Consider the following 13093-nt stretch of genomic DNA (forward strand, 5'->3'; position numbering starts at 1 on the left):
TTTATTCTCTGCGACCTCAGTCTGAGCCCTGGACAGACCTGGCAGACAGAACAGTCAACAGACAGAACACCATAGCACCACCACACACACAAGAAAAGCTTGCTCTTTGGCCCAAAATGTAGGAAAGGGGAAGCCCAGTGGAGATCTGGAAAGAAGAGCCACTCATTTTCCCACAGTCCAGAAGCTACAGCACCTGTTATGCAAATGACTCACCCACTCCCCAAACCTCTGGTAATCCATAACTGATCTCACTCCAAGCCAGGTTAATAGCTCTAGCATCTCTTGGTTTTCCTTCACCCAAAGCAGATGGTCAATTCCTGATTCTCATGATTCTCACCTAGGAACAGAAGACTCTGGTTGCTGTTTCCTTCCTCCAGTAGCACTTGTAAATATAAACTGGTTCTTTTTTTGGGGGGGGTACTGGGGATTAAACTCTGGACCTTGCTCTTTCGAGACAGGTGCTGGAACCACTGAGCTAAATCCCGGGCCTAAACTGGTTCTTGTGGTAACAGGTCAGAAGTTAGAAGAGAAAGACGGCCAGAGAATTGCAAAGTCTGAGCAAGCTAAGTGTCCCTGAAACTATTATGGGGTTCTGCAGTGCGCTGGACAGAGTAAAGTGGTATTATTCAATGGGTACAAGGTTTTAGGAGGAACACAGCGTAGTGACACTAGTTAAACTTTTGTATATTTTAAAATTGTTTTATAAAGGAGATTTTAATAAACCACATTGATATTGAAGAAGACTTACTAATTACAGGTGGGAAAATTAGTGATAGCAGAGGTAAAATTTAACTTGTTTTTCATTTATTTATACGATTTCTTCAATATTTCATTATTTTTGTCTTCTTTGTAAAAACTGAGTTGCCTCATTTTAAAAATTCTAAGATTAAATTCAAATTTCAGTGATTGTAAGACTTTGATGTATGAATCACATCTCTCCACATAGCAGCTTTCTTGTGTCTGGAGTGATTTGCTTCCTTTTATCTGGAATTGCCTATTTAGAATGTTGTTATACATAAAAAAGTATTTCTTACATTGAACAATTATTAATGTAAAATACTGAACTATAATGTTGCATAAAATATTTTATAATATATTTCCTTGTACATTCAAGTTGTATAATGATATCTTCTTTTTAAAATTCGATAAAAGTTTTGCTGTTTTCAACATTAAGCTTTGAAATTCTTTTAAATTTTTTTTATTTTTCACTTACATCATAGCCTAAGACTGATAGCAAAATATTAAATAACAGCCATAGTGAACAGCACTTGTTCATCTCTTTGATATTAATGGAAAGTTTTATCTTCAAAATGGTTCTGTGGATTTATTCTATTCCTGGGAATGCAAAAGTGTGATGTGTTTCCTCTATTTTTAGGTTCCTAAGTCTTTATGCAGCGATAGAATTTGAAATTTAATCAACGTTTTTGTCATCCATTGAGAATAATATGTGGAGCTGAAAAATGAATAGCTGTTACAAACTAAGTACTTGGCTGAGTATGATTTTCTGGTTCTTTAGGTAGAGTTTTCCACTTTTATTCATAAAGAGATCAAAGTTGCCAGTTTTGCAGTTCTTTTTCTTTTTCTGGTAGTAATATAACTTTTTATAAGGGCTTGGCTTCAGACTATCATCTTTGACTACATTCTAAAATAGTGAATATGATAAAATTGGTCCCGTGACTTTAAAAGGCATATAATTCGGAATATCTTTTAATTTCCATGATGACACTTTGCACTACTCATATTTTTGTTACATCATGAGTCAACTTTAGCAAATTCTGTTTTCTTCAAAAGCATCAATTTTATACATTAAGTATATTGGTATATGTACATATGCATTAATGTATTAAACTTTGAATTTTGACAAAAGGGAAGAGGACCAACAGATGAAGGGGAAGGGAAAAATAGAGGGAAAGGTGAAGAAGAAAGAATGATGACATGTTATGTACATGTAGCAACTTCCCAAGAGGAAGGTAGTCATTATGTACATCAAGCAGGTACTAATAAAAATTTAAATCAAATAAATGAACCCACTAAATGCAATTATTTTAATTCTAAATTACTTTGTGCATTCTTATTTAAACTGGCAGTAGGCTTGTCAAGTTTCATCAAAGAAATAAGTTCTGGGTATAATGATCAAGTTTGATATTTTCTCATTTATTTTTACCAAATTCATTTTTATATTATTTAATTATACTAGTAGTAGGTTTACTGGTCACTGAACTATAACCATTTACTGCCTTGACCTTCATAACTTATAAAGAAGAAAAATTTTGTTTAAGTACTATGTAAAAATTATATTGTTTTATAAATATAATATTAAAATGTAGGTACTACAATAATATTAATCTATAACAATTCTATTAAAATAGTGTAATATACAAATGTATTCCAAATTTTACTATTATATATATTAGTAGTACCTCACTTAATATATTATATATGTATAATTCTATGAATTCATGTCTTATTTCTGTATATATTTTATATTCATTATATAGCCAGCATAAACATTGACTATTTTTATGTACTTCCAATAAATCATTTAAATAAATTGTGTTTTTATTGTATGTTTTTAAAGTAAAAATGAGCAGTTATTCAAGCCTTGTTGAAAAATATTTTTAAGAATTGTCATAATTGCACCCTAGTAATTTGTATAAACCAAAATCTGGTGCTTATGTTACCCTATATCATCCTAAAAACAAAAAGATGGAAAATAGACCATATTTAATGATAAGGAGATTAAAGTGAAGTAATAATTAAGTAAAAGACCCAGGTAAACACAAAAAATTCAAAGACTGAGTTTTTCATACAGGCAAAAAGGGTCAAAGCATATAAAGCCCTTTTAGCAAAAAATGAGTAACCTATCAAAGCTTAAGGTATAGGAATAATAATGTCAGCTACTTAAGAATTCATGTTGAGATAGGTTAAAAAATATTGTCATTCAAAATACACTTTGAAAACAGAGGAAAGTTTAATATTCCATATAATTTAAATCTAGGAAAATATATGAATACATCAGGAGAATCTATTTGAAACTCAATTTCTTATCTAATAATAAAGTGGAAAGTATCCTTTTGTTTGAAATGTTCTTGTCTTGGTATACCAAGATATTATAAAAAGCTAAAAGCAAAAATATTTAAGAGATTATGGTAATGACATTTGAAATAGTGTAAAGAAATGATAGGATTATCATGAATAAAAATGTCATGAACTATACTTGGAATTCTATTTCTTATTTTATGTGAGTGTTTTATGATAGCAAAGTACAATTTAAATGGAATATTTGAGAAAGTGTCCTTGAATGGAATTCTTACAGACTTGTTTGACAGATTCTTTTTTGAGTACTTATTCCTTTCATTTTCAGTTATATTTATGCATATAATTTTGCTTCAAATCTATTCTATAGCTGTCACACAAGTAATTCTTATTGTATATTACAGAAATTGCAATTGATTAAGATAAAATTTTAAAAAATCAAGTCAATTAGATTGTGTCAATGTTGAGTTAAATTGACTGAAATCTTAAAATTCAATGAAAGAATTCAATTTACTGTATTTTTTGAAATTGCATGAGTTATACTGCATATTTCTATGTATTTTAAAATGAATATTAAGATTAAAAATATAAAACATGTTTCATTAATAAGTATGTATTTATATTTATGCAATATTTTCTCAAACCATTCAGAAATTAATCTCTTTGAATACAATCTAATGTGAATTTATTTTTTGCTGGTTAGAGTATGAGTTGTAGAATAGAATAACTCATTATTTATTTTATTATTCTAAATTATTAATTTTGCTAACTTATAAATCCTCAAAAATGTTTTCCTGTTTTTCAAATGAGAATATGTTTCATACCTGGAGTATGGTATTTCTGAGGCAAACAAAAACATTGCATAATATTATGTTCAATAGATAGGCCAGTTATAAACAAAAAATATATACTATTTTATAGTCACTTGAAAATAGATTAATGTGCTTTGTTCATAAAAGGTCAAGTTTTTTTTAGAATTAATAAACATTAGAATTTCTGTTTAATGGTAAATCTTCACTAAACATGGAAATAATTAAAAATAATGGCTGTGCAGGCAGCCCCGCTAAAACAAAGAAGATGTATAACACATACATCTTTTAATATTTTGAAATATGACTACTTTCAATATTAGACACAAAGACATGTATTGTGATAACCCAAATAAATAAAACATCACTTACCTTCACAGATTTCACTACCAAGAGGGGTTATAAATTTGTAAATGAAAACTATATACATTAAAGAGCCTTTCAGGAGATTTAAGGAATGAGTGACAAACTTTTCCTGCAAACCTAAAAATTAAAAATAGATACCTTCATAGATCAGGTCTGGATATACAAAAAAATAAAATAAATTTTAAAAATAAGGAAGATAGAAACTAAAACTATAATGAGTAACTGAAGAAATTTATTTTAGCTCTAATCTTTCAAGTTTTTCCATAATTGCATAATGGTTAGAAATTTAAATATCAAAATCTTGATGTACATTATCTAATAACAAATACTCTAATGAACATGATTACATGTCCACTTTATCAAAGATTTTTAAGTAATGACACCTCTGGCTACATGATCTGGGTAGAACTTGTTGCAACAGGTCGGGCGGGTGGTCTTTGAGGCGTCAAGGGTCTTCAACAACCTCCTGCCCACCCCGGCCCGCCAAGCATCTCCAGGTTCCTCACCTTCATTTGCTGAAGAAAGGGGAAGTAGGAGAGGACGGCTCGGAGCCCAAGGTCCGCAGCCCAGAGCGAGGAACTCAGGTCCCATGCAGAAAAAGGAAGTCAAGAGTAAAAGTAGTGGGAGGCAAAAGTTTACTTATAAGAAGACAAATGCAAGGAGCACCTGTGAGGATGCGCTACAAAGCAGGGGACATTCAACTGAATTTCCCAAGGATCAGGTGACCGCTGTACTCATACTTGTAGGGGTAAGCTGGTTTCTAAAAACAACTGTTTCATTGATTGGTGTAATTTAGGCCAATTAGACTGTTAGCCTTTGTTTCTGCGTTGAGGAAAAGGTCGGCGGGTTAAAGCAAGTGCATTTTACAGTTTCCCATGATCTTTTCCTCAACCCAGAAACAAACCCTAAGACTGATTGGCCTAGATTACACCAATCAATGAAACATTCCGTAAGTACTGAGCCTAAGATAAGCTTGTGGTAAATACACTGCCCTCACCACCCATGTCATCTCTATATCATCCCTACCTACATCCTCCTCTAGCTGTCCCTACAAACTCGATCACAATAAATATTTTGTTTTTTATCAAATAAAATTACAAACTTATAGGCTGCTACCTAAATAAGGGCTATTTCTTCCCCTGCATGTGTTGTACTGTGTATGTGTGACAAGGAGTCATCTTTTTGGCCAAGGACTATGCACAGTTGAAGAGCTAACACACTAACGACAGGAGAATCAGGAGATGGAGTCATCAATAACGATGTTGTTAACCTCACAATCTGAACCTAACTTGTGTATTTCCAAAGAAATCCACCAACTCTATTGCTGAAAAAGCATTTCTAAATGAAGCTAAATACCATCCAATGCATTTGGTTTAAGGTTGGGTTCTAATGAAGTGGGTTTAGATAAGAAAACCATCCATAAATAACCATCAGTGAAAGTATAAATCCAAAACAAAATGAAAGACTTGTTTACTAAAAGAAAAAGAAAAAAAATGGCTATATAGAATGACTTTGCAGCCTGGAGGAAAAAAGGGAATCCAAGCTGCTACACTATTACATGTGTGAAGGCAGAACTTGGCTTGTTTCTTTTGTATCACCAAGCTAGCCTTCACCGTAGCACTGTGGTTGATTTGTTTAGACCATGTAGCAATTCAGCATTTAATTACTAAAACTGCTTGTTTCTTATTTCCTTGTTTGGTATAGTAGATTATTATTTCCTCATGGTAATTCTTTTTAAAATGTGTTTATGAAACAAAATTTGAATTTTTTTCTTCTCAATATCTGGCCTTTCATTTTAAACACCATCACCTTGGTAAGTTTTCCCGTTTTGAAGATTTTGTTTCAGGTTAGTGTCCACCTAATATCTTTAAAAGTTTTTTCAAATAATTAATGATTTAGGCTGCATCCTTATGAGTACAAAATATGTTTGAAGATTGTCATTATTTTTTGCATGAATTGATTTCTCCACAAATAGAAAATGCTTGTTTGTCCACAGTGAAAGTGGTTAAGGTTTATGGTAGGCCACAACTAAGCCCACAGTTGCCTTGCAATAAAATATTGGAATAATTTTTTTATAGAACTATTCCTTTTCTCAATGGATATTATTCCAAGGCAAATCAAGCAGCCGTTCCATATGCCATAGGAAGAGTTGATTATTTTATATTTCCACTCCTAACCATTTCTCTAATTTCTACTAGATGATCTTGAATTACAACTCTTCTGATTTCTGATACTTAGAATTTTTCCTATAATTGTTTAAAAATACACTTTTCAGTGTTTTTGAATTCATATACTGAGTTCTGGCTCCCTTAGCTTTGTTATGTTTTCTACTTCATCACATACCATCCATTTTATATCTTTCGACATATTTAATGTTTCTGCTGTGTTATGGCATCTTCCCTAGTAGCCCTCACTGTTATGGACTTATTTGCTTGTTTCATGTTTGTTACTTCCATGTCATTTCATCAGTTCAGAACTGTTTTAGAAGTTGCATATTTATTGGTTATAAAATTTATGTTGAAGCTTTAATTCCTAAATAGTGGAATTTGGAGATGAGGTCTTTGAGAGAGAATTATACCTCATTTACCTACACCCCCCACCAAAAAAAAACTATTTCATGGCACCATGATGAACTTCGTTTTGTCAGGTAAAATGTACTTCCCTTTTTAATAGGTTTAACATTAAACCTACTAAAATTGCACAAATAGACACACCAGAATTTCTTTTAGAGATAGAAAACAGTCAAGCAGATTCTGACACTAGAAACAAAAATACCCTCTCATGTTTGTGAAAGAACAACAAAAAAGCATGAGGAGTTATCAGGACACTGTTGGAGCAATTGTGAAGCTATATGTGTGATATATTTGGACACAAGTCAATAGGACTTGATGATTTAATATATATATTGAGTAAAGACAGAGGTGAAACATGGAAGTAGTGTCATCTATAACAATGGAGAACACTGGGAAAGAACATGTTTTTGGAGGAAACCAAGAGTGTACTGGTGGAGTGTTAGACCAGAAGAGTTTTTACCAGACAGATTGAGCAGATAAAGAGAAAGTTGAATATCTGAACCTAATCTTCTGGAAGTGTACAGCTGAGCTAAATATTGATAGTTAACCAAAGGTAGTTTTAAACCCAGCAAACAATGTGTCAATTAGGGGGGATATTAAGAGGGAAGAGAAGAGAGACATTATAGATATTGAGGACTTCTATTATTAGCGAGGCAGTAAAAGGGGTTTATCAGACAGAATACAAGTACAAGAAAACCCACAAAGGAAAAGGGAAAGCAAAATCCTAGTCACAGGAACAAGAAGAAAATGGACAGTAAAAAGAAGGATGAATTTAATATCAAGATTTATAGATAGGAGAAGTAAGATAAAAGAATAATGATGTCATTGGTTTTGGATAGCGATATTCAGCTTACCTACTTTGGAGCCAGTACAAAAGTAGATAAAGAATTAGAGTGAACTTATATTTAATATATAAATCTCTAGAATTCTTATCTATGAAAGAGAATTAAGAGGCAATAGGGACAATAATTCAACAAGTAGAAACAAGGCAAGGACTGAGTTCTCTATTCATTTTGTGAGTAAAAAAGGTATAAAGGAAATTTATATGTTAATTCTGCAGAGTGAGAAATTTAGGGACACTATCTATGGAAAAGACTGCTAGCTTTTTATTTTTATATGTGTAGTATCTGAGACAGTTAAGTACCATTAAGTAATAAGCCCAGGTCATGAAATATCCTGTCCAGAGACTGCTAAGAGGCAAAAGATTTACATAGCAATGTGAGTTTCTTGGCAGAAAACCTACTGAAGGACACTGTTGAAATGCAAATGCCTTTATTATGTGGAATCACATTAAAGTTCATAAATAATATAATGCACATAAATCCCAGGAAAACTGTTTGCATAGAGAAAATGAATGGATATGAGAATGTGCATATATTAGATAATGCCTAGAAAGCAGCTTTATAAGAACATTGTATTTTATTTGGCATTTAATAGTTGCATTTTCCTACTTTGTTTAAAATACCCCACTATACGGACATGAATTGGTAGATATTTGATGGTGAATGATTGCATCATCTCATTGGAAATGTGACCATGGTATGGATAAGTGCATTTATTAAATAAGTAAAATCAGATGAACTCTATAGTTTTATTCAGTATATTAATATTTTCAATAACACCAGTGTTCAAGAAGTATTTTCTTATTAAGAGTTAGTCTATTTAAATCCTTGACAAAATGGAAATATTAGATAAATATTTTTAAATTGTGTAAAATATAAACAGCCCAAGTTGTATAATCAATCTGTAAAGTTATAGTTAACTACAAAACACATGAGTCTGACAACATCTTTTTCTTTCAGAAAGAACCCAAACTAGAACTATTTCCCATGATTTGATGTTATATGAGTTAACTTTAATATCTGCTAGCCAAAGGTAGCCAGGAGAACAGCTATAGTGAAAAAGATGTGCTTATTTATTGTCATTTCCCTAAAGGAGAACAAACATCATAAGGAATTGCAGAGCGCTTCAGTGGGAATTAGAAAGTATATATTATAGGTGCGGCCTTATGGTAGGTGATTTTCGGGAGGGTTTAACAGTGAGGCTTTGTTGTTAGGTAGTACCATTTGGCAATTTGGAATTTTAATCTCATTCACAAGGAAAGATAACCAAGACAAAAGTTAATTAAAATTGACAAATCCCAACAATCACTTCTATCAGTGAAGAGAAGTTTTTTCCTTATTTGAACTTTATTTAATGGGTGGTATGTGGCCAGAACAATTGGTTATGCTTGCTCTAGCTTCAGACAAGATTAGGAATTACTTCTGTTCTTGCCTTGTTCCCCTATGCTCAAAGTGGCATTTTCTGATGTTGACACATAAAATTGCTTATGGTCAAAAGGAGAACACAAAATTTAGTTTTGAAAACTTACAGCAGTGCTGAGCTTAGATGACACTATCAGGTCAGCTCATATGTCTCATGAGGTGATGAAAAATAGACTACTTAAGAGTAATTTTTTCTCAAAACATATTGTGTTGGACTGGGGATTTAGCTCAGTGGTTTCACTGCTTACCTTGCAAACACAAGGTCTCGAGTTTGATCCCTGGTACCAAAAAAAACAAAACAAAAAAAGCCCCCAAAAAACATATTGTGTAATGAAGAAGACAGTATGAAAAATAAAAAGGGAAGAATAGAAAGAGGGAAAACAAAATAGAAAAGAGTCAACCTATAATCCCACCTTCAATGGGAGAGGATCATCATTTTGTAGATGTCCCTAGACCAAATGAATGTCCAAATGCAAAAAATAAAAAACAAAACAGAAAATATAAAAACATGTTAAAAATAGATAAATAAAAATGGGAAAATAAAAATAAACTATATATATATACTTGTGTGTGTATATATGATTGACTTAAAACTCAGAATAGCCTCCAATGTAATCTAGAATACACCATGATGTTTAAATAAAAGTGGAGGTCATAATAAAGGGGGAATATCTTTAATATCTTGAATACACCAGACATTATTTTTAATAAAAATATTATTTTAAGGACAGATGAGGCAACACAAAATATAGTAAATAATTCACATCTTCATACACTAGTGATTGAAATTTTTAGTCTTTTAATGACTATGTACCTGGAAATATCTAAGGAAGCTGGACATCTGAAACAAGGTACATTGGCATATGTATACTCCCAGTGTCCAGGAGGCTGAGGACAGCCTACACTAGGGCTACATAGTGTGAACCTGTGATACACATACAAAAAAGCTAGATATATGAATACCTTGTGAAGCATTTCACATTAAGTGTAAACTCTAAAGAAATGTGTATATACATCCCCAAAACACATATACAGGAATATTTCTTGAAGTTTGTTTTGTGAGAGCTAAAAACTCAACATAATTGTGTATTTGTTTTGGAATGTATAAACTGTAACACTGAAATCATTATACACTGTTATGGTTTGGATCTAGATGTCACCGTAAAGCCTGGTGCAGTCATAGGTGGGGGCTTTTTCAGAAGTGGCTAGAACTCCAGTGTGTGAGGCTGGGCTTAAGAGTGTGTGATTATTAAATCAGTTCACTGATTGGTTTGGCACTGCTCTAAACCCAGTAGCCTATGGAGTATAAAAGGGGCTGAAAGAAAGTGCGAAGTTCGCTTGGACTTGCTGCTTGTAGGTGCTCCCCAGCTGGCTTACCATAACACTATTTCTCCTCTGTTGAAACCCCTCTGTTGAAGCCCCCGACTATGGACTGAAACCTCTAAAAACTGTGAGCCAACAAATAAACCTTTCTTCTTTTATCTTTAGGTGTCTGGTATTTTGTCTCAGCAATGACAAAAGCAACTAAGACATACACTGAATGTAAAAAGCAACCTCTAAAATGGCCCCCATGATTAGTGATTCCCTGTGTTTACTTCCTATGTAATCAGCTCCATTTGACTGTTGACCAGACCTGATGATTCAATTGTAACCAATAGAATACAAAAAATTGATAGGATTTCACCTTCAGGATCAAGTGAAAGAGAGACTTCTCTCTTGAGTGCTCATTTTTATGCCTTCAGCCATTCGAGGGAAAGTGTGTGTAATACTGGAAGTTTCCATATATAGATGTTCACAAGGACTGAAGGAGTCTTCTCCTTTCCAAGCTTTGCAATGACACTAGCTGGGCTCATGCTTTGATTCCAACCATGAGGGAAGCAAGACACAGCATACCTCAGCTACATTTGCCCAGATTCCTGACCCCACATAAACTATACGTTTTGTTTGTCTTTATGGATTTTTTAATTTTTATTTTTGTTAGTATATGTTTGCGGTACATAAGGATTACATTCATCATAGGGGCTTGGCATATGTGTAGAACAGATCTCAATTACTTTTTCATCCACTTCCCCCCTCCTCCTTCTCCAATTCCTCCATCTTTTCATCACTTTCCTTTTTTGGAAAAATAAAAAAATCTATTTTCCTGTTTCCTGTTGTTTACATTTTATTTTGTTCTTAGTTTATTTTTACTTCGGGTTTCTCATACAAGAAAATAAGAAAACCAAGCAATATTTAAGCTTGTGTGTCTGAATTATCTTACAGAAATAGATGACTAATTTACTGGAATGAGAGAGAGAGAGAGAGAGAGAGAGACAGTGAGACAGAGAGAGTGCTATAGATATGACAATTACAAATGAAACGAGGGGGCATTACAAGCAGATAGTGAAGAAACAAGTCCAACATGAAATGCTATATACTACATGATTCCATCTATAAATAGCCTGAAAATGAACAAAACTAATATACAGCATTAGAACCTAAACAATGATTTTCCTTGGAAAAGCAGATTGTTTGGAAACTGTGGTGAGAGGAACTTGTGGGGCTTTTATGTGTTTGAAAATATATAAAGCTATTCACTTTTGATTTATATACTTTTCTCAGAGTTTGTTTTACTTGAATTATAATTGGATTAAAATATCACTTTCATCACTTATTCTTTCAAATTAACTAAACTCCAATTCCCCATAATGTGATTGCTGAGTTCTCCGTATTTTCAGTGTGTTTATAGAAATAGTTAATTATGAATTATTTAAATCATTTTTTCATCTGGCAAAATATTTTAAACCTTTGGATTTATTGAGGTTATCAATAATGTAGTATTTGTTTCTATCACCTTGTTACTTATTTTCTAATCTTCATACTATCTTTTTTTTCTCCCATTATTGAATCATTTCTTGATTTTTGCTCAGTGTGGCTTATCATTTTAAATTGGTAGTTTTAATTTTGATCTGTGGTATTGACTCATCCTATACCAAAAAAATTCTTAAATTTGTCTCTCATATTCCTAACCCATGGCTTGTTAAATAAACAGGATTAATCAATAAGGGACTTCTGATGATAATATTGTCTAAAGAAGGAAAATATTATATTAAAAAATCTTTAAATGCTAAATTTTATGAAACATATATAAGTCAGGGAAATCTTGTGGAAATCAATCTACCTTTCATTTGTATGTCTATCAGTCTTTCTCTCTGAAGGAATTGTTGACAGTTTTCTCCGTGCATAAATATAAAAGAAAAGATTCCCAAGAATCTCACATTTGAGCAAGCAGACTTGAAGTTCTATAAAAAGCTTCACTGTGCAGTTATCTCTTCCATTTTCCCTGATAATGGGTTTGCACCCCATGCATTGAAAATGTAAAGAGAAAAGTCATTTGCAAATGAAGTAAATAGCACTTAGAAATGTAGCCACATGTGGTAGAGCTAAATTCTATTCAGGGAAAAATCTGTGAATGATTTTAGAAGTAAAATGAGGAATAAAATTGGCCTTAAAACACACTAAGATGTTCAGGGTCTAATAGCATTTTAAAAAATAAATACCATAATTATCTTGAAAACTAAACAAACAACACTAAAAACAGAACCAAGTTCACAAGGGCAGTGGCAACAAAAAACAAACAACTGTGCCAGTTTGTATAGAAAAGAAAAAAACAATTTCCTGAATCTTTAAAATTTGCATTAGAGAAACTTAAGATAGTTGCACCACACTGAGAATAAAATCATGTAGCAGCACAGTTATCATACTGGAATGACTTTCCACTTGCCGAGTTATACTCATATGTTCTTGATATTATAATGATTATGAAGATAAAAAGGCAATTGAAAATAGATAAACTTAAAAGCCTGATTTGAGTATTGAAATATGTAGATTCATAGAATTGTCCAAGCTAGAAAGTTCTCTCCAAGGATTTATGGTAAATCAGAAGGGGAATAAAGGAAGAAGGACAACTGTGTTTTGCATAAATGCACATTGGAAAATTTACAGAGGTGCTGTATACCATTTTCATTTCTTATATGTGTTAAGATGTCTGTGTTAAAGGAATTTT

The sequence above is a fragment of the Heterocephalus glaber genome, unplaced genomic scaffold (assembly GCF_053883595.1).
Source record: "Heterocephalus glaber isolate CG9 unplaced genomic scaffold, H.glaber_assembly_v1.0 deba00001538, whole genome shotgun sequence".
NCBI lineage: Eukaryota > Metazoa > Chordata > Mammalia > Rodentia > Bathyergidae > Heterocephalus > Heterocephalus glaber.